The 20,102-nt window shown below is 39.0% G+C and overlaps 1 pseudogene; it reads left to right on the top strand.

Annotated features, from left to right (window-relative positions):
* Nucleotides 1-3,251: 3,251 nt before the first annotated feature.
* The window catches only part of LOC145066574 (cytochrome c oxidase subunit 1 pseudogene), a 73,064-nt pseudogene continuing 56,213 nt past the window's right edge, over nucleotides 3,252-20,102 (top strand).

Below are 20,102 nucleotides of genomic sequence, written 5' to 3'. Positions count from 1 at the left end.
TCAAAACTTTTAATTGAGACTGGCATGAGGTCGATTGAAAATGTATGGCTATCTAGAGTTAGGGTACATCCTATGTATATACTGCTAGTGCTCTTAGTTTTCCCGTTAGCCATTTCTACCGTAAATGGTTCCTTAAGTGTGTGTGGTTGTTGTTTAAGTAGGCGGGAAAATTTATCATTCACGAAGCTTCTCTCCACTCCACTATCAAACAGTATGCATGGATAAGAGCCATTGAGGAGAAACGTACCAGTGACCACTATAGAGTCGGCAACCACTTCCTCGTGGCCTATAGGCAAAACTCTTCCCACTCCACCGGCATTCCCTGCCTTCGGGCAGTTCCTTTTGTAATGGACCACCTCACCACAACCGTAGAAAGCCTGGCCCACACCAGGGCCTGGGACTTGGGTGATCGGCCTTGCCGGAGACTTGCAGAAAAGGACAATGTGTCCTTTCTTGTTGCAGTTAGAGCACTACATCTACCGGAAGGGACCGTTGTGGTGGAAGTTACATTTTTTGAACTTTGGCAAACATTTATCGTATTGCCTTATTGGAGCAGCAGCGACAGGTACTATCGCAACATGAACCACCATTACCTTCTGCTTTTTAGCAGCTTTCTGGTTCTTCTAGTCATCCCATAATTTCTTCTTGATGTCAGCGGCTTTGGAGGGTTCTAAGATGGCTAGGGTTGTTGTTGTTGACGGGGTACAAACTCCATGGTCAATGAGCCACTGTGCCAATCGGTTGGCACAATCGGGTTTGAAGATAATACATTCCCTTAAACTGGAAGTAACAACCCCTACATGTACCTTTCTATCTTATTTCCCTCCGTGCGAATCATGTTTGGACATAGAGCCACCAGTTCGCTAAATCTAACGGTATAGGAAACTATGTCAGAGCATTTCATGGTTAGGCTCCATAGCTCCTATTCTAGCTTCTGGATTTCACCCCTTGGGCAGTATTCCTCAATCATGAGGTATTTTAGGGTTTCCCAGCCCATATCATTTTCCACTATGAGAGTTAGTGACTTGACATGGCTATTCTACCATGTCAGGGCTTTTTCCTCGAAGGTGCAAGCAGAAAGCTTGATCTTGCTCCCTACTGGACAGGAGCAGATCTCGAAGATCGACTTCGTCTTTTTGAATCATTGCGAGAAGGCAATGACTATGCCAGTCCCTCTAAAGGACTTTGGCTTGCAGTTGGTGAATTCCATGTAAGAGCACTCTCTCGAGCGCACGAGGATTTCACCTTGAGTAGAATTAACAGGTGTTCCACCTCCACTGGCACCAGTAGAGTGATATTGAGCCATGGTTGTTGCTACAGCCGAAGCCACTGCAACATTAAGAGTTGTTGTATCGATTAGTGGAGGAGGTGGTGGTGGTGTTTGATTTGTCAGCCTGCCTTTTGTAGGACGTTTGCGAGGTGCCATCTTTTACTGAAAGTTTATAGAGATGATGATAGTAGTAAGACTCAATTGTAAAGTATGATGAGGGTGATTCATGGACTAATTCTCCATAACCCCAAACATTGGAATCAATGTAGTATTGACTCATGAATGAGCCCTAGAAGTTGTATAGTTTCTCATAATAGTAAGTATTGACTCATGAATGAACCGACTCTATGTATGCTTCATTAAACTATTAGTAATGAGTAGTATAACCCTAAACTATACCTATTATAGTTTACTAGAAGAATCGTTTGTATGACTGAATGTATTGAACTGAGATAAAAGTCTTTATATCTACACATATATACATAATATATAACCAAGGATCCAATGAGTAGTATAACCCTAAACTATACCTATTATAGTTTACTAGAAGAATCGTTTGTATGACTGAATGTATCGAAAAGTTTGATACAAAAAAGTGAATTTGTTAACAAGTTTAACATGTAAAATAGTTTGATAAGCAGTTTGAAGTCATTAGTTTGGTAAAACAGTTTGAAAGTATAGTAAATCCATATGTTTGATAGTTATTAATCACATGTGATTGATATAATAACCATGATACTCAACTTGTATTCCCCCCATAAAAGCATTTAAAATCATTTAAAAGTTTGATTAAGGTGTATGAACTCACCTGTAGTGAGTGGTTTGGATGAAAGTGTTGGATAAGGTGCTAGGTGTCAAGTGAACACGTGAACACACACACAATGATCCTATTTAGCATATAAAGACATATATATATATATATATATATATATATATATATATATATGTATATATATATAAAATATATGTATGTATGTATCTAATTAGTGATTATAACACTAATTAAGCAAGTAAAGTCACCCTAGAACATGGAAAACACATTGATTCAAGTGTTATAAGATCATAGGGTTGCATCTAAGGGTTGTAGAGGTGTGTATTGGAGTTTACGGTCAAGGAGTAATCTCTCCATGAGTTTATGGCCAAGGGTTTGCGGCCCTTATGGGTTTACGGTTGTAAACCCATGTTGTCTTGTACTAAATCAATGTTTAATGTCCTTAGCTCATAGGGAAGGTGTTCTAGGGCAAGTTCCAAGCCTTATGAAGGAATGTAGGGTAAATATGCACCCTTTAATAGAGTTTACTGCCAAGGGAGATTGCCTTGGCCGTAAACTCCCTTGGTTGGTTGATTTTTGATGTTTTCAATCCCCTAATCCATAATACTAACTTATAAACATGTAAAAGGGTTAAGGACTTACAATTTGAAGGCTAAGAAAGGGAGTTTTCGGCCCAAAACACACAAGTGTTCTTGCTGTTCTTGAGGAGCTTGAAGATCTATGCATAAAAAATGGAATTGTGGGTGGATTCAAAGATGAATCTAGTAGGAATGATGTAATCAACACATTGATGGAAGATTTTGCATACATTTGTGAAGATCGAAAGGAAGTCTTGAAGATCCTTGGGAGAGAATGTCGAGTTCTCTATCTTAGAAGTGAAGAATGAAAGGAAAAATGGCTAAGTGTCACCTTTATACAAGGGGTTCACGGCCACTTGGAGTTTACGGCCGTAAACCCAAGTGTTTGGCCGTGAACTCCTCTTTTGATGGTCCAAGGTTTGTTTGACAGGTTACAAGTTCAACTGACACATTCCCTCACTTAATTCTTTGAGGTATTAAAGCTCAGAATGCTCAAACGGACACCAAAGGTGCTAAAAGTTAGTAGAAGTAAGTTCGACTAGATTGAAATGTAAGGTTTGTATAAGATAGAAATTTTGGTTGTCACATCTTGCCGGGTAGGGATTTGCTACAAATGTGGCAAGGTGGGAATATGGCGAAGAATTTCCCCAAGGGTTTCACAGTTTGTTTCCACTGCAATCAGATCGGCCATTGGGAGTTCGAGTGCCCTCAGCTTGTTCAGGGATCAGCCCAGGGTTCCACTCCGGCTGCATTGCGTGTTACTGATGTTTGGCCGGTGAAGGCCGAAGTTCCGAAGGCTCGTGGGAGAGGTTTCCAGCTGACAACGGAGGAGTTCCGCGGAACACCTGATGTTGTGGCTGGTATGTATTTGTAGCATCCCAAAATTCAAGGCCAAAAATTTCTTTTTTAATTAGGTTATTACATAAAACCCAAGTGACAATAATCAAGAATTTTATCATAAAAGCATATCAGAGTGTAATCCCAAAGATCTCATGTGAAGATAACATAGTGTGATGCACTGCGATCGAGCCGGCTCCTTTCCTTTGAAAACAAAGCACCTGAAACCAAAACTGTAAACCGTAAGCACGAAGCTTAGTGAGTTCCCCCATCATACCACATACCACATAATACCATCGGTATCTTTCAACCGGTATCTGCATCGGTATCTTTCAACTGGTAACCGGATACTATTTCACCCTTACCACCATCACATAATAATATATCATAAACATACTGATCACATACTAACAACATAACATATCAATCGCATACTAACATCATAACATAATGATCACATACCAACATATCATTAACAAACATATAAGCATTGCCTGGGTTCTGTATACCCCTTCAGTATATTTCAACCAGTAACTGCCATCGGTATCTTTCAACCGGTAACCAACATCAGTATCTTTCAACCGGTAACTGTCATCGGTATCTTTCAACCGGTATCCACCATCGGTATCTTTCAACCGGTAATCGGGAACTCTTTCACCCCCTATCAACAAATCATAAGCATATTGGTTCCATGATAAAATAACATAAACATACTGAATCATATAATGGCATATCATAACCATACTAGTCACTTAATAACATATCGTACATGGGTTCTGTCTACCTCTTCGGTATCTTTCAACCGGTAACTGCCTTCGGTATCGTTCAACCGACAATCGGGGACTATTTCACCCCTACCACTATCACATAATAACATATCGTGATCATACTGCTAGGCATGCATTGGTACTATCTACCCCTTTGGTATCTTTCAACCGGTAACTATGGGCTATATCAGCCGTACCACTACTAACACATATGTCATAGCGTCTTAGCACATAAAGCATATCAGACAACAACACACCAGATAATTATCACAAAGACAATTGTCTATCAAATAACTCCTACTAGTGGGTTGGCATTGTGGCCGTAGACCCACTCCTATTGGATGGTAACTCACCTCATGCTGCTGAAGTCCTGAAGACACAATCCACACTCCTGAAGTCCCGCAGACTCAACCCCAGCTGTTGGTTGACAGATTCCCAAATTGTCACCATGAAAATAACACCCAATTAAAAATTGGGTTCCACTACATAACCATGAGTACATACTTTGGATAATTACTACATTACCCCAAACTTGGATTTATGCAAGCCCAAGGCCCAATCCAACGCCCAAAAGTCCAACTATGGCTCAAAGCCCAACATATGGCCCAATTTTCCAAATTGGGCCCAAGCCTTTACATGTCTATTCAAAGGCCTAACCAAAAGTCCAGTCCAACATTTGGTATTCTAATGGCCCAATATCTCATAATCATTAAGGCCCAAACTATGGCCTATCTATTGCCTAATTTTTCCAAATTGGGCCCAAACCCCTTACATGGGCCTGACCCTAGGCCCATTAAATAATCTAGTCCATTTGCTTGGCTTTGGATGTCCCATTAATAACACAATCATCAAGGCCTAACAGAAGGCCCAACAACACACCCATGTGAAATTAGGGTTTCACATAAAATGACGATTAGGGTTAAGGATTTCTTACTTAACCTATTAAGGACTTAATCCATTAAGTCCATCATTCTTCTAAATAAGTTATACGGTGTGATTGGGCTTAATCACACAATTCAATCATTCCAATGGCCCACAAGTGGGTCTCAATAAGTCCAAGCTTATAAATCCAATATTAGGGTTTTCTAAACCCTAATTAGGGTTTCCAACCCATCTTAGCTCAATAGGCCCATTAGGGTTCACTAAGCCCCTTATACACATGTTTGGGCTTTAATGTCAATTAGGGATTTATTGGGACCATTAGGGCTTACAAGGCCCATTAGGCCTCCTTGGGTGCATTAGGGTTTCTTAGTCCTTTTTTCCAAACATTGCTAATGAGTCACGATCCAACAAGGCACACCGCCACCCGACACGGTGGCTGGTGGCGGCACGAGGCGGAAGCCAACACCCTATGGTGGTGGTTTTGTGATTTTTATTATTATTCCGACATGATTACAGTTTACATTGCACAAATCCAGAAATAAAGAACACACTAATTAACATAAACGCACACACTAATTAACATAAACGCACATAGGCGGCACATGGCGGCAGCCACCACCTCACGGTGGTGGTAGTGGCGGTCCTCGACTTTATGGCTTGAAGAACACGCACACATAAACTTTAGACTGCATACAACACTCCAGCCACCCACCTGACGGCTCAAGGCGGCGGTAGCAACACAAAAACGACAGCAGCAACAACAGTTACGACGATAGCCACCACCTCATGGTGGTGGCGGTGATTTTTCTTTGTCCCTAGCCGAGCAAACATACACACGCACTCGTAAACACGAGCTGGACCCCAAATTATTTCCGATCGGAAACACCAAAAACGGTGATCTAAAACCATCGGCCGCCCCTGTCGACATAAACCACTCCAAATCATAGAAAGAATGAAGAGAAAGGAGTAGATGAGTGGTTACAATCATTACCGAGAACTTTGTATCCACACACGCGACATGCACAGTGGCAAACATAGCTCGTTTCACCGGGGGAGGGCAGTGACAGCCCGCTGCTGGCATCCTTTTGCTGCTCTTCGTCGCTGGCAGCAGCTTTGCCGGCGATCTTGGGTGCGGTGGACTGCATCTTCAACGTCAAGGAGGTAGTGGTCGGACCTGACACCGACGATGGCGGCTAAGGGTAGTTTCTTGTTGTGGCAGCTGAAGGGAGGTATAAGAGGGGTGAGACAGCGGCTGCAACATGGGGTGATGCTTTTAGGGTTAAGGTTCTCTTACCCTTATATACCGGCTCTCACACGAGTTTCCCATAATGGCGAAAACAACCCCTCACTTCCCTTTTTGTTTAAAAAACAATCCAATATTTACCCTTTCTACCCCAGCATTATAAATCCATTACAACTCAGGTCCAATATTTACCAAACTGCCCCTTAGCCCCAAAATCTCTTTCAAAAGAAGTCCCAACAATTACCCAATAGCCCCTGCCTTTGTAATTATTTACAAATGGGGTCCATAACTTACACTTTTAACCCCTAACTTCTAACATTATGACAATTAGCCCTTCGAAACCCTCCTTTGATATATAATTATTTATTTTAAGGCTACTATACGTTCATTAATTAGTTTATTTATTTAATAAATAAACAGAATATTACAACTCTCCCTCACTTAAATTAGATTTTGTCCTTGAAATCAATCCTTACCATTCCTTACTTGCCCAACCACTCTAGAGACATGATCACCATCCTGGGCACACCCTAACCTTCCCAGTGTAGCCATGACCAATCCTCGCAGAGCCCTAAAATCTGAAGGTGAACGAATTCCTCGCAACAAGATCTCATTTACCCCATCCGAAATCTGTTGTCTCGGGATAGTCTGAATCCTTGACAGACCACTCATATTGAATCATTTTCGTTGGACCCAGTCTAGTTATCCCTCCACGGACCACTCAACTTCTAATAAATGGTGGTTCCTACTATAAAACATGATCACGTACCCAATTATCCCTGCAAATCACTTATACTTATCCAAGGCTCAGCTAATCTCGCTGCGAGTGACTTGGCATAACCCAAAAAAAAATCTATTATTCCGTCCGAACTTGCAATCCCCAAATACAAATACGAATACTTCCCAGACGCTAAAACTATCCGAACACTGAACTGCCTGAAGCAGTATGCTACTACATAGATGCTTCCCAACATCCACCGAGACCTCTCTTGTCTCAATTCATCTGTTAGTCGTCTGAGACATCAGGTTTCAACCTGACTACGGAGCCTAAAGACTCTTATACAGTCGCTCTACACGACTTCTGAACGAAATCCTTCTCTGAAACTAGTTGCCACTAGTTATCATGCCACTGTGGCTCTAACAACCTCCTGATCTAACCGATCGGGTCCATGCGTCGCATCCTGTCATCATCCAATCCGAGACTAAAAGTGATTGCTAGCTAACCAATGGTATCCTTGCGTCACAACACCCTTAAGCAGTCCATTACTTCCCAGATCTCATAAATGTAGTGATGTTCCTATAGTCTTATCACTGGCTCAACCAGAGCTAATCCATCTGGGTAAATCCGAAATCCAATCAGTGGATTTCCATGTCCTCACTGTTACACCCGAACTGGTGGGTACTACTGTTCCTCTCGCGTTCTAACAACACTCTCATGCCAACTACCAACTTAGTTAATGTTGCGGCTACACCCGCAGTCTCACGACACTCTATCACTATCTGACCGCTAGTGAATGCTACGGCTACCCCCGTAGTCTTACAACACTTCCCATGCTAACTAACCATTGGTGAATGCTATAGCTACGCCCGCAGTCTTACAACACCTCCCATACTAACTGATCGCTAGTGAATGCTACGGCTACCCCCGTAGTCTTACAATACCTTCCATACCACCTGATTGCTAGTGAATGCTACGGCTACCCCCGTAGTCTTACAAAACTTTCCAAACTATTTTACTGCTAGGAATGTTATGGCTACCCCCGTAGTCTTACAACACTTTCCAAACAGTCTGACTGCTAGCGAATGCTACGGCTACCCCCGTAGTCTTACAACACTTTCCAAAATGGTTCGAACACACACTCGAACTAACACACCACTGAACCTGAGTCCTAACCAAAACTCTACCCTGGTTCCCGAAATCTGCAATCACGTGACCCCACTGAATCTATACCATACCGATGCCTGTGATCAAAGCGTCACCGTAAACCACGGAATCATCTACACCCTCTGGCAGGGTGAGAATCGGTGCCTCGCACAACCGCTATCTGAGAGGCTCGAAGGCTGCCTGCTGCTCGGGCCCCCAGTGGAGGGCCATCGACTTCTTGGTCAATCGGGTCAAGGAACCGAAATCTCAGAGAAGTCCCGTATAAATCTCTGGTAATAACCCGTTAGACCCAGGAAACTCCGAATCTCGGTTGGAGACCTCGGAATCTCCCACTGCATCACCGCCTCTATCTTGGTTGGATCAACGAGAATACCCTTCTGATTGACAAGGTGCTCAAGAGATTGCACCTAGCGCAACCAGAAGTCACAGTTGGAGAACTTTATAAAAAGTCTCTCCCCCACTTAGATTCGACTAAGTCTTCACATTACATGAGAATTGAAGGACTCCCAATCCTCCTCTATTTCTAATATCCCACTGATGACAACGTGTGCCTGCCCATGCTAGCGTTTAATCACCGATTAAACCTTGAGATCTCCCATCCTCGGAAATCTCGATGAGTACTCTTGAAATCTGATCCCCTTCTGCTGAAATGACCAACCCTGCTACCCTGTAGCAGCCTAAACCCTTGGAGTAACAAACTCCCTCGTGTACCTTCTCGTACGCGCTGCACTGACTCAGGCCCTGATAGCCGTTCACCCGATGATCAGAAGTGATGGGTCTCTTTTCGGGACCCTCTACTATACGCACCTGGAACGCACCTCTCTTTCCAGAGTGCTCCCAAATGGATCCTGCATCTGCAACTCTTGGAAATCATATCCTTCAGGGTCTAACACCCTGTCACGCTCACTAGCTCACTTGCCAATTTGCCAATGGCTAAGTGCAACAACTGGAACATCCTTTGTCCCCACACTGGGTCACAAACTCTTCCCTGAAGCTTCTTAGATTCTCTGAGACTCTCACTGATTCGAGTATGGTTCATGTCCTTTCAGTAGTACGGGCCGAATACTACCTTCCACACCTATCCATACTTTCCTCAGCCATCCTCCTGAATCCTCCAAGTCACTTCCTAAACTAGTACACCCAAGTCTCACTGAGCCTCACTACTAACCCACTGAAACATATCGTAGGCTTTCCTAGGTTCCGGTACTCACCCAGTCCTTACCTGCTAAAGAACTTCTCACTAATGTCAACTAGCTACCTCATGAATATAGCCATTCGCGACATAGCATATTCACTTAGTAGATAGCTCACATTACTAAGGGTCCCTCAAAGCACCAAGTAAGCAGCATTCAGACAATGGAAAATCTAACAAACATATTCCAATCAGATCAGTTTATCCTCTTGTTAGGGATCTATACTAGCATGCGATTCTAAGGCTCACACAATCAGGCATAACCTAAACAGGCTATCCTATCACTAACTGATCCGTACTATCATGTAATTCAGCAATCACATACAGCAGGAAAATAAGGCATCTTCCTACATCCTTAGCCCTAGTCTAGCATGCAGTTCTCATAATCATATCATATCATTGTTGGATAAGGTGTCTAAGCCCATAACTATTTCTGGTTAGTACTTGACCCGACCTGGCATGGTCCATTTGGGTTGCATGGAACCATGCAATTGGATAGACTAAATGAGAGGAATAACACTTGGAGATTATTAATATATTATAAGTTCTAATATATTAATAATATTATTTGATTAGTTTGATCAAAGAATTAATTTGGAATTAATTAAGTGATCAAAAGATAACTAATTAAATATATGGGTTGATTATGTAAATCATTCATATCTTGTATAGTGGGCTAAGAGGCTCCATGGATTATGAAGTTGGGTTCCACCCATAGGATGCTCCATGGATGCTCCATGGGAGTTACAAACCCATGGGTCATGGAAATGAAGAGTCATGACACATTAGGGTTTACATGGTGTAACCCTAGATGTATCAACACTATATAAGAATCCCATTCCCCACCAAAATCGGCTACACATAAGAAACTAGAGGGCTAGGCCGATTTCAAGAAGTGTGTATTCTCTCAAAAGTCTTTCCAAGAGCATTTGGTGTTGTGTGAAGCATTTGAGGCATCACACTTGGAGTGCTAGGATCACAAGGTTTCAAGGAACATAAGCAACAACAAGGTAAGTTATTCTATCTTTCATTCAAGTTAAAAATTGTTCCCCATGTATGCTAGATAGGAATATAACCTTGGAATTCAACTTTGCATGATAATTAGACAAACATAGATCCAAGGTTATTAGGGTTGGATGTACACTTAGGAAGTGTTAGAATGCTCAAAACCCATCAGTGGTATCAGAGCCTAGGCTTGTTTGTTTGTTATTTGTGCTTAAAAGTTGGAAAAAAGACGAAAAACTTGCTGTCTGCCTGATGAACTCGCCGAGTGAGACTCGCCGAGTTCACTTGTATCTTCAACCTACTCGACGAGTAGGTTCATGCACTCGACGAGTAGGAGCCACAGAGTGCATATTTTCGACTTTAGTTTCTGGAAATGGACTAGAAACATTACCCTAAACTGTTTTGGTACTTGAAAACTTGTTTTAGATGGTGTAATGTCTTTGCTAATCCATTTACAACAACTAGTTATGAAAATTACAAAAGTTTTAAGTGTAATTTTGATTCATGAAAGTGTTCATATTCATGTTCTTGATCTTATGATGTTTAGACGATCATAGGAATTATTTGTAACCTATGGGGTAGTTTAATTCTTGATCATAATGTGTTTTAATGGAGTCCATAACTTGTCCTCAAGTTATGGAAAACCAAAAGTCACTTGAGTTAAAACCATTAAAAGAACACAAGAGTTAGAAAAATGAAGAGTCTTCATTTTTATTACTCTAATAAACTCATAAGTTACAAGAAATGAAAAGTTTTGAAAGTTTATAAAACTTGCCCTCAAGTTTTGGAACAAGTAAAGTCATGTTAAAAACTTTAGTTCCAACCCTTAGAATTTTAAAAGTTAAAATTCAACCCTTATACTTATATTATTATGATTTAATAATTATATATATATATATATATATATATATATATATATATATATATATGTATAAGAACAAAGTCGTCTTACCGCTAGTACGCCTCATTCACGAAGCCGGTCTATAAGGTTGTCCTCTATAAAATGGCAACTTAATGGGTATCCACTCTCACCCACCGCTTGCTTGACCGGTGAAGGGTCGTTAGCCGAACGGGTAAGACACGGACTTATAAATTCTCATTAAAAGCATGATAAATATTATAAAGTAACTAAATGTTTTATTAAATTTCCAATCTTAGTTACTTTAGGAAAACTGTGAATAAGGTGCTAATCCATGAAATTACACTTTACACTTTGTTTAAGTCGTTGGTGGAGCATGTGTGGTTAACCGACACACTAACTTGGACTTAACAAGGTAGGTACAGGGTGAATTAAGGTTTATTATAGTATCGGTGGAGCGTGTGTGGTTTACCGACACATCGATTGAGTGATAAACTTTAAGGGTACCACGTGATTTGCATGGTTACTTCACACCTCGTTTTATGATCCTCGGTATCCCAGTCACAAAACTTGGAGGGCACACTCGAGATTGAAACATGCCTTTGAAAAGTTCATTGAATCTCAAAGAATCTAGGAATTTCTAAGAACCAATCAAAAACCTAATATTTAATATTTCGGTTTTCGTGGTGGAAATTGGTGAATCGTCATTCACCTACCTTTCAAATATGTTATAGCTTGGATTACGACATACCTCTTCTAAGTTATAATATATTGTGATTGGGTCCTAGCCTTAATATTACATTTGGGTGTTTTATTAAGGATTCTCTTAATATCTAAACTAATCTTGTCCTTTTCTTTCAGATGTCTTCAAACAATGTTGCTTATGGCTCTAACCCTAATGGCTCATTTACCCTTATGAAATTGTGTGGGAAAGTCACTTTTGATGGATCCAACTTCAATGAGTGGATCAGAAACATTAGGATGATTACCCGCTACGAGGACAAAGAATATGTCCTTGACAAGGAGCTTAAGGAGATTGATGAGACCACTGCAACTCCTCAGGAGTTCGCTGACTTTCAGGCACATGAAAGGGATGCTACGAAAGTGGCATGCATCATGATGGCCACGATGACAGCGGAACTCCAAAAGTCTTATGAGGATTTCTACCCTTATGAAATGCACCAAGATCTGATGGAAAGATACCATCAAAGTGCACGACAAGAGAGGTATGAAATCATCTGCTCCATGATAACAACCATGATGAAGGACGGGGAATCCGTCACGAGCCACATGCAGAAAATGCAAAGGTATGTGGATCGATTGCTGAAGCTTAATGTGAACTTTCCTGAGGAGCTTGCAATAGATATTATTTTGCACTCCTTACCATCGTGCTATGATCAATTCCGCATGACATATCACATGAATAAGGAAGAGGTCACACTCAGCAAACTTCAGGGACTTCTCAAGACCACAGAAACAGGTCTTAAGGGGAAGTCGGTTGTTAACACTCCTACTCCAAACTCTACTCCGGTTTTGGCAATCGGGAAAAGTCGAGGGAAGAAGAGAAAGAGCTCTTCTAAGGGTACCAAGGCTCGGACCCTTGATGGCTCTTCTTCAAGTGGAACCAAGAAAGGTTTTGTCACTCCTTCTTCTGACCAAAAAGAGGCTGAATGCTTCTATTGCCACGAAAAATCACATTGGAAGCGGAACTGCCCAAAATACCAGCAAGATGTGAAGGATGGGAAAGTTAAACCCAACCATGCAGGTATTTACACTATCTTATCTAATAACTCACCCCATTCTTACTCTTGGGTCCTTGATACCGGTTGTGGTATTCATATCTGTTCTGATTTTCAGGGACTAAGAAGAAGTGAGATTGTGGAGCAAGGAAGAATAAACTTAATCATGGGGAATAGGAAACCTTTACCTGTCACCAAGATTGGAGTTTATACTTTATCGCTAAGTAGTGGGTTTAGTTTAGATTTGAATAAGTGTTGTTATTCGCCAGAAATGGCAAGAAATATTATTTCCTTTCATGCATTGTATAAACAAGGTTTTCACCTTTTCATTTGATAATGAAGTTGGTTCGATTAATGCTTTCTTTAATAATGTTCTTTATTTTAAAGCATTACCTTGTGATGGCGTGTACGAAACAGTATCTGTGGTTGATAACTTAGGAAATAATGTATTGTGTATTGATTCTGTTAATAATAACTTGGATAAAGCATCATTATGGCATTGTCGTCTTGGACATATAAGCAAGAAATGCATAGGCCAACTCCAAAAGGATGGATTCTTGGAGTCATTTGACCTAAAGTCAGATGATAGTTGCGAATCATGCTTACTTGGAAAAATGACAAAGTCACCCTTCACAGGCTCGTGTGTGACAACTGTCAATTCAGGTCATTTTCGGACTCATGCATCTTTATAAAAACCATTCATGCACAACATGCCATGACCTAGTAGTAAAAATTAGGTCAAAATTCTTGCATAAACTAGGATCCAACTAAGATCTAGGACTATTATACTTGACACTTACAATTCTAGTAAGTTGCTTAACTACAATAGGAAATGCCAATGCTATAATTAGAATGAAGATTTCAAGCTTTGTTATAATTGAAAAAGGGTATAAAACCCTAAAAATAAATTAAAATATTCTAATTATACTTCATATGATGATGAACATCAAACAATGTTCCAAAAACCCTAAAGAGCCAAAAATCCAAACTTATAAATTATAAAGCTTAAAAACTTTATAAAGTTTGTCTATAAACTTCATAATATCAAATTTTTATTAATCAAATTATGAATTATAACCAATGAAATAGAAATATAAATTATCATGCATTAATCATAATTTATTAGTTAAAAATAAGATTTTTAAATAAATCAAATTGCTTAAAGAATCACTTTTATAAAAATTAGGGTTTTTATAAAAATAATGGAGGGAATTTTATAAAATTTGAAATTAGGAGAGAGGAGGCCTAACCCACTAAAAAACCGGCCATCTCCCCTCTCCCCATGCTCCCTCTTCCCAAAAACTTCAATCATTAACTCATTTCCTACACTCTACCTCTTCTCTCTTCACTCTCTCACACTCCACTCTCTTCACACACAAACTCTCTTCCTCTCTCTCTCTAACTCACGAAATTTCTCTCATCCCTCTGCCAAATTTCTAGATTTTGAAGACTTTGAAGTGTTCTTACTTCGCTCAAGACCATAACCAAGGTAAACAACATCGTCTTCTTCCATAGTTTCATGATTCTACTTCCTTTTCCTTCTTAGTTTTCTCTTCTTTTCGGATTCTATGCCTTTCCATGGCTAGAAATCATTATTTGTCCCTTGTGGTTTGTAGATTCTCACCATAACACAAGGCATGTGTTTGAGATGGTGAAAATCCGGGATCAAACCCATGCAAGGAGTGAAAAAGATGCATATATATTCATGTGACATCAAAACCGAATATTTCATCTTCTTCTCCATTTCTTTTGTGTTCTTGCATGACCAAAAGCATTTAAACCATTTTTAGTACATCTTGGATGCTCATTCACTCCATGCATGTGTTAGAAATCGGACCTTAACAAAGGCATGCATGATGTTCTTGTCAAAATACCCTAATAATGCACACAAACAAACATGCAATCTGCCAGATTACTTTGTTCGACTTTGAACGGCCACAACTCGGTCATTTCCTAACCAAATCATGATATTTTTTTTGTATTGGATAGTTCCACGATTTACATTTCAAACCCAACTGCTCTCACTGTAAAATATTAAATATCCAATTTTTGGCAATTTTTACAAAATGGTTGCGCATACAGCTCTTTTTCTGTGATCACTATTTTTGCCTTGCATGATCAATAGCCTTAAACCCAACCATAAATCTGAGGAAAAATACTTTAGAAACTTAACATATCTAGTGAATGATTTCTGAAATTTCCTGGCTTCAAACCTCACTGAATGGGCTACACAAATTCATGAACTTCAGCCACATCTACATTTCATGCACCATTGCATGCAACCTTTCTTAATTTGTTTAGATTCATTACCCTCATTTCCCTTCTGAATACATTTTTAACATTTTTTCCTTTTGAAAGCCCTCACATGCATGAGATAACCTGGAAAATTTCAAGAGCTTTTATTATTTCTTTGATTTATTAAAATTATTGCTAAAACCAAGGGCATAAATCACATAAAATACTTTCAGAGGTCAATAAATCCTGAATAAATTCATAGATGATCCTTATGGTGAATGATGACCCCTCACCAACTTTCATCCATTTTTGTTATTGTTTGATATGATTTCCGATTTTCTTTTTGTTAGGGCATAATAAATCACAAAACCACTTTAGAAAATGTGAAATTTGTATCTAACAATTTTCGCATACCTTACCTGTGATGGGTGACTCCATACAATAATTTTAAGCTTTTACATCATGTCTTACTATTTTTACCAATTTTTGGTAATTATAATGGTCTAAAAATGGGAAAAATAGTTCTGATTATCCAAAATTTATGAACATTTACCAGAGTATCATAATGTACAGTAGGAGGTTACATAAAAACTTTGAGGATTTTTCTCAACTGTAAACTATTTTTCTCTTATTTTCTAAAGTTAATTGCACTAAAATACACTTAAATACACATAAATACCCAAAACCAGTTTATACATTATGAAAACCACTTTTTATATTTTTCCCAGGTTATTTATACTGTAAATGATGTTACAAAAATTTATGGTGATTTATTTTAACTGTTTAATATTATTTCTTCAATTAATGACTATTTAAAGGAATAAAACAAGGAAAAATATAAATACCCACTGAAAAATATTTTTTACATTTTTTCCAGCTTAGGATTGTATAATAACAGTTAAATAAAAATTTTGGGTAATTTTGGAAACTTTTTTCTGTTTATTTCAATTTTTATTGGAATAAATGCTCATAAATCATAAAATATAATTAAACAGCTTGTAAATCCATTTTTATATTTTTCCCAGCTTAGTATTGAGTAATAACAGTTAAATAAAATTTTGAGAATTTTTATCCCTTGAATGCTATTTTTCGTGAATTTATGTTGTTAAAGAGACTTAAAAATTTGGAAAATTAATATTCCAAAGTTGTAATTAATCACACGACTTGTAGAATTTCATTATTTCAGAAAAAGTGTAACAAATTAATATAAAATCCAATACTAAAACATAAATTGGCATTTCACTATATGTAGAGTTTAGTATATTAACATTAGATTTCGACATGGAAAGTCACTAGTGTGTGTTTGATGTCGTAGGATCCCGGTAGTAAGACGTTGGTGCACCCCGAAGTACCGCTTGTGCCTACACGAAACATCGTGAGTATTCACGCACTCCCCTATTTTCAGTTTTATGTTTTGGGGTGGAAAAGCATGTTCAGAAAACTATCGTTTGCATGATGTATTTAAATTGTTTATTATCAAACATGATTGCTATTGTATTGCTATGTTTCTTTATGTATGTTTATGCAACACGGAACATTAGAACTTATCGTACTAAGGCCCTTCCCTTATCTTTAACCATTAACTCTTTGAGCCAATGGTCATTATGGATAGCGCTATTAGGAATTGACAACTCCTCACTCGCCCTATTGCTGGAGTGCATGATACCATATTCATCTATGGAACAATAAGCATAGATCTCGATAGGGCTTCAGTCATAGGTTTGGTTGAGACTCATTGTTTGATCATACACATACAAACTCGTTTCTCGTTATAGAAATACACTAGTATTCATTAATAGCAATCAACTTGTTTATCATTAAAGCAATGTACTTGCATTTACGAAAAGCCTTATTTTACGCTCGATTTTATAAACTTGTGAACTCACCAACTATTTTCATAGTTGACGCTCGTTTTAAAGATTCATCATCATAGAGCATGCTGCATCGTGTTGAAGCTATTATGAAGTTATATTTTGATCAATGTTGTTTTGGAAAAACTTGTACTTTGTTTCTTTTAAGCTATGGGTTGTAAACTTTTAAATACTGCTATGGTGATGTATCTTTATCTTTTGCAATGAAACCGTTATCGCTGTCATACCTTGCGTTTCCGCTTTAGCGGGGTGTGACATCGTGTGAGAGGGGTGAAGGTTTGTTGGACCTTGTACACACGGATGTGTGTGGACCATGCAAACATGCCACAAGGGATGCTAATCGTTATTATTTGACTTTTACTGATGATTACAGTAGATATGGATATGTCTACTTTATCAAGCATAAGTCAGAGAATTTCGAAAGGTTTAAGGAATTTAAACAGGAAGTCGAGAATCAACTGGGCAGGAACATTAAGATGCTTCGATCCGATCGTGGTGGTTAGTAACTTAGTTCAGAGTTCCTTGACTATCTAAGGGAATGTGGGATAGTCTCACAATTGAAACCTCCCAAGACACCACAGTTGAATGGTGTGGCTGAGAGGCGTAATCAAACCTTGTTGGATATGGTTCGCGTAACGTCTGTGTTTCCGGGCTTGCCATTTTTAGCAATGTAATAGTCTAGGTTAACCGTTGTAACTCGTTTTGAAATAATAAGAGTGTATTATTTGAGTATTATGTGTTTTGTGCTTAATTGCTTAATTATGTGGTTTGATTAATTAAGAATAAAAATAAGCGTCAAAATTTAAGTGTAAAATAAACTTAATATCTTTGGATAATGTTGTAGTAGTTCAAACGAGGTTTCCGAATACATATAGAACGACCAAATCTGAATTCGTATGAGGAAGTTATGATTTATCGAAGTTTCGACTTAGCGGTATGCAGCCTGAAATACTCGATTTGAGATCGAGCGGTTTTTAGCCGAAGCATTCTAAACGAGGATCGAAGGTCTCGTTGTTGGTATCGAAGCGATAAAAAGTTAGGCGAGAACGGACGTCAAACGAAGAAGTTATGAATTTATAATGAAGTTTTTCTGTCGCGGCCTATTAAAAATAAATAATAAAAATAAAGTCAAAATTAGCCGACCGAGTCTAAACGAAAGTTGTAGAGCGTAGTCTCACCTTCGCGTGGATATAAAGAACGTCGAAAACGGAGTTCGTATGAAGAAGATATGAATTTCCGAAGTTTATTAATTAATTTGTATTTATTTTTAATCTTTAAATCCGGCATTATCCGAAGGGGAGTCAGCGATCCGATCCGAGGTACGCCCCGCGTACTCCGAGGATGTCGACACTCGCAGCAAGTGGCTTCGGATGACGAACGCAGTGACGATTTCGGACGCGTACGCCCCGCGTACTCTGAGGCTCCAGCCTCTTATAAATAGGATGTGAGGGCAGCCGGCTCTTTTGCTAATTTTCTCTCTTCTCTCTCCCGTTTTGCATTGATTTGCGTGCCAGAAATACCCCGAAGCGCCGGTATCATTCTCGAGCCCCGAGGCATGTCCCGAGATCCCGAAGATCCCGAGAAGTGCGGTTCCCGAGCCGAAGCTCTGCCCGCGAGAAGTTTGATTTTTGTAGAGATCTTCCAGATCTGCTGAGGATTACTACTTCTGCAAGTCGTAGTGTTGTCTGATCATCTTCTGATCAAGTGAGTGTATACTACCTTTCATAAACACGATAATAATACAAGTATGGTTTGAGTGTATTAAGTAAATTGTGGTTTATACGTGTGAGTTTGTAGTTACTTTCTTCTAACACGTAACTACGAAGTATTTTATACGAAATACATGTTATGTGTAGAATTTGTTGTTATGTGTGTGAATGTATGTTCACCCTCTTCCATCTCATAGATCTGAATTGCTTTCTATGAAATACGTGTTACGTGGGTATGCCTCATCTGTTATGTGGAATATATATTGAATGAAAATGATATACAGGTTTCAAACTATGTATGAAAGTATATATTTTATCTACTAATATGTTGGGTAGAACATGGGTAGATAGTTGGTGTGTAATAAATAGATGAGAGGCCTCGATATTGTTGTTGTTGATCTAGTTATTCAGCGGAGTATGGATAACGACCACAGACTCTTTCTAGACAGTCCAGTGGAATGCTAGCAGGTTCATAACCTGTAGGTGTTGTGAACGATGTGTTCACCGGTGTACTCTATCCCCCTCATGGTTACCTTTAGGATATCTATTGTTGAGGAAACCCCTTAACAGTGATGTCCGTCCCGATGAAAATTCTAGATTAGGTCCCTTGAGATAGATGTTATTTTAGGGACGTAAAGTGAGGATAACGGGAATGGGTAATTGGGATAGTGATTGGTTGGTGAAATTAAATATAACTTATTTATTGTGGGTTGAAAACCCTATATGCTCACCAGGCTCCCAAGCCTGACCCACTCAGTTTTATTTGTATTACAGGTAGTGGCGCGAGGGCATAAGATGGTTGAATCATCAAGTTGTTTTGTTTACAAGTCTGTATATGTATATATTTGTTGAATGACTTGTAATGTTATCGTTTATGCTTTATGGTCTGTATCGGAACATGACATCCCGAGTCTTGACTATATAATGAAAATGTATCTCTTGATGAAATGCTTTGATAAATATTATTTTATCATGTTTTGTTTTGGGAAAAAATTCCACAACTCTTTCAAATCAAAAGGATTTACTCTGAAAATATTTTAAAAGCATAAATGAAAAACGGTCTTTTCTGGCCGTGATTTTGGGGATGTCACAGTTGGTATCAGAGCATTAGTTTAAGTGAACTAGGAATTTGTAGGATTTCTAGACTTAAACTTAGAATGCTAAGTGGAATTGTGAGTTGTGTGTCTGTTGAATTTTAGACACGAGCACTAGTTTATTTTAGGAAAGTTTCCTAAAATGCTTTTATGTGCTAAATGTT

The sequence above is a fragment of the Lactuca serriola genome, chromosome 1, assembly GCF_051521515.1.
Source record: "Lactuca serriola cultivar US96UC23 chromosome 1, Lser_US96UC23_V15, whole genome shotgun sequence".
Classification (NCBI taxonomy): Eukaryota; Viridiplantae; Streptophyta; class Magnoliopsida; order Asterales; family Asteraceae; genus Lactuca; species Lactuca serriola.
The sequence above is the reverse complement of the archived record's forward strand: the minus strand, read 5'-3'. Positions and strand labels throughout refer to the sequence as shown.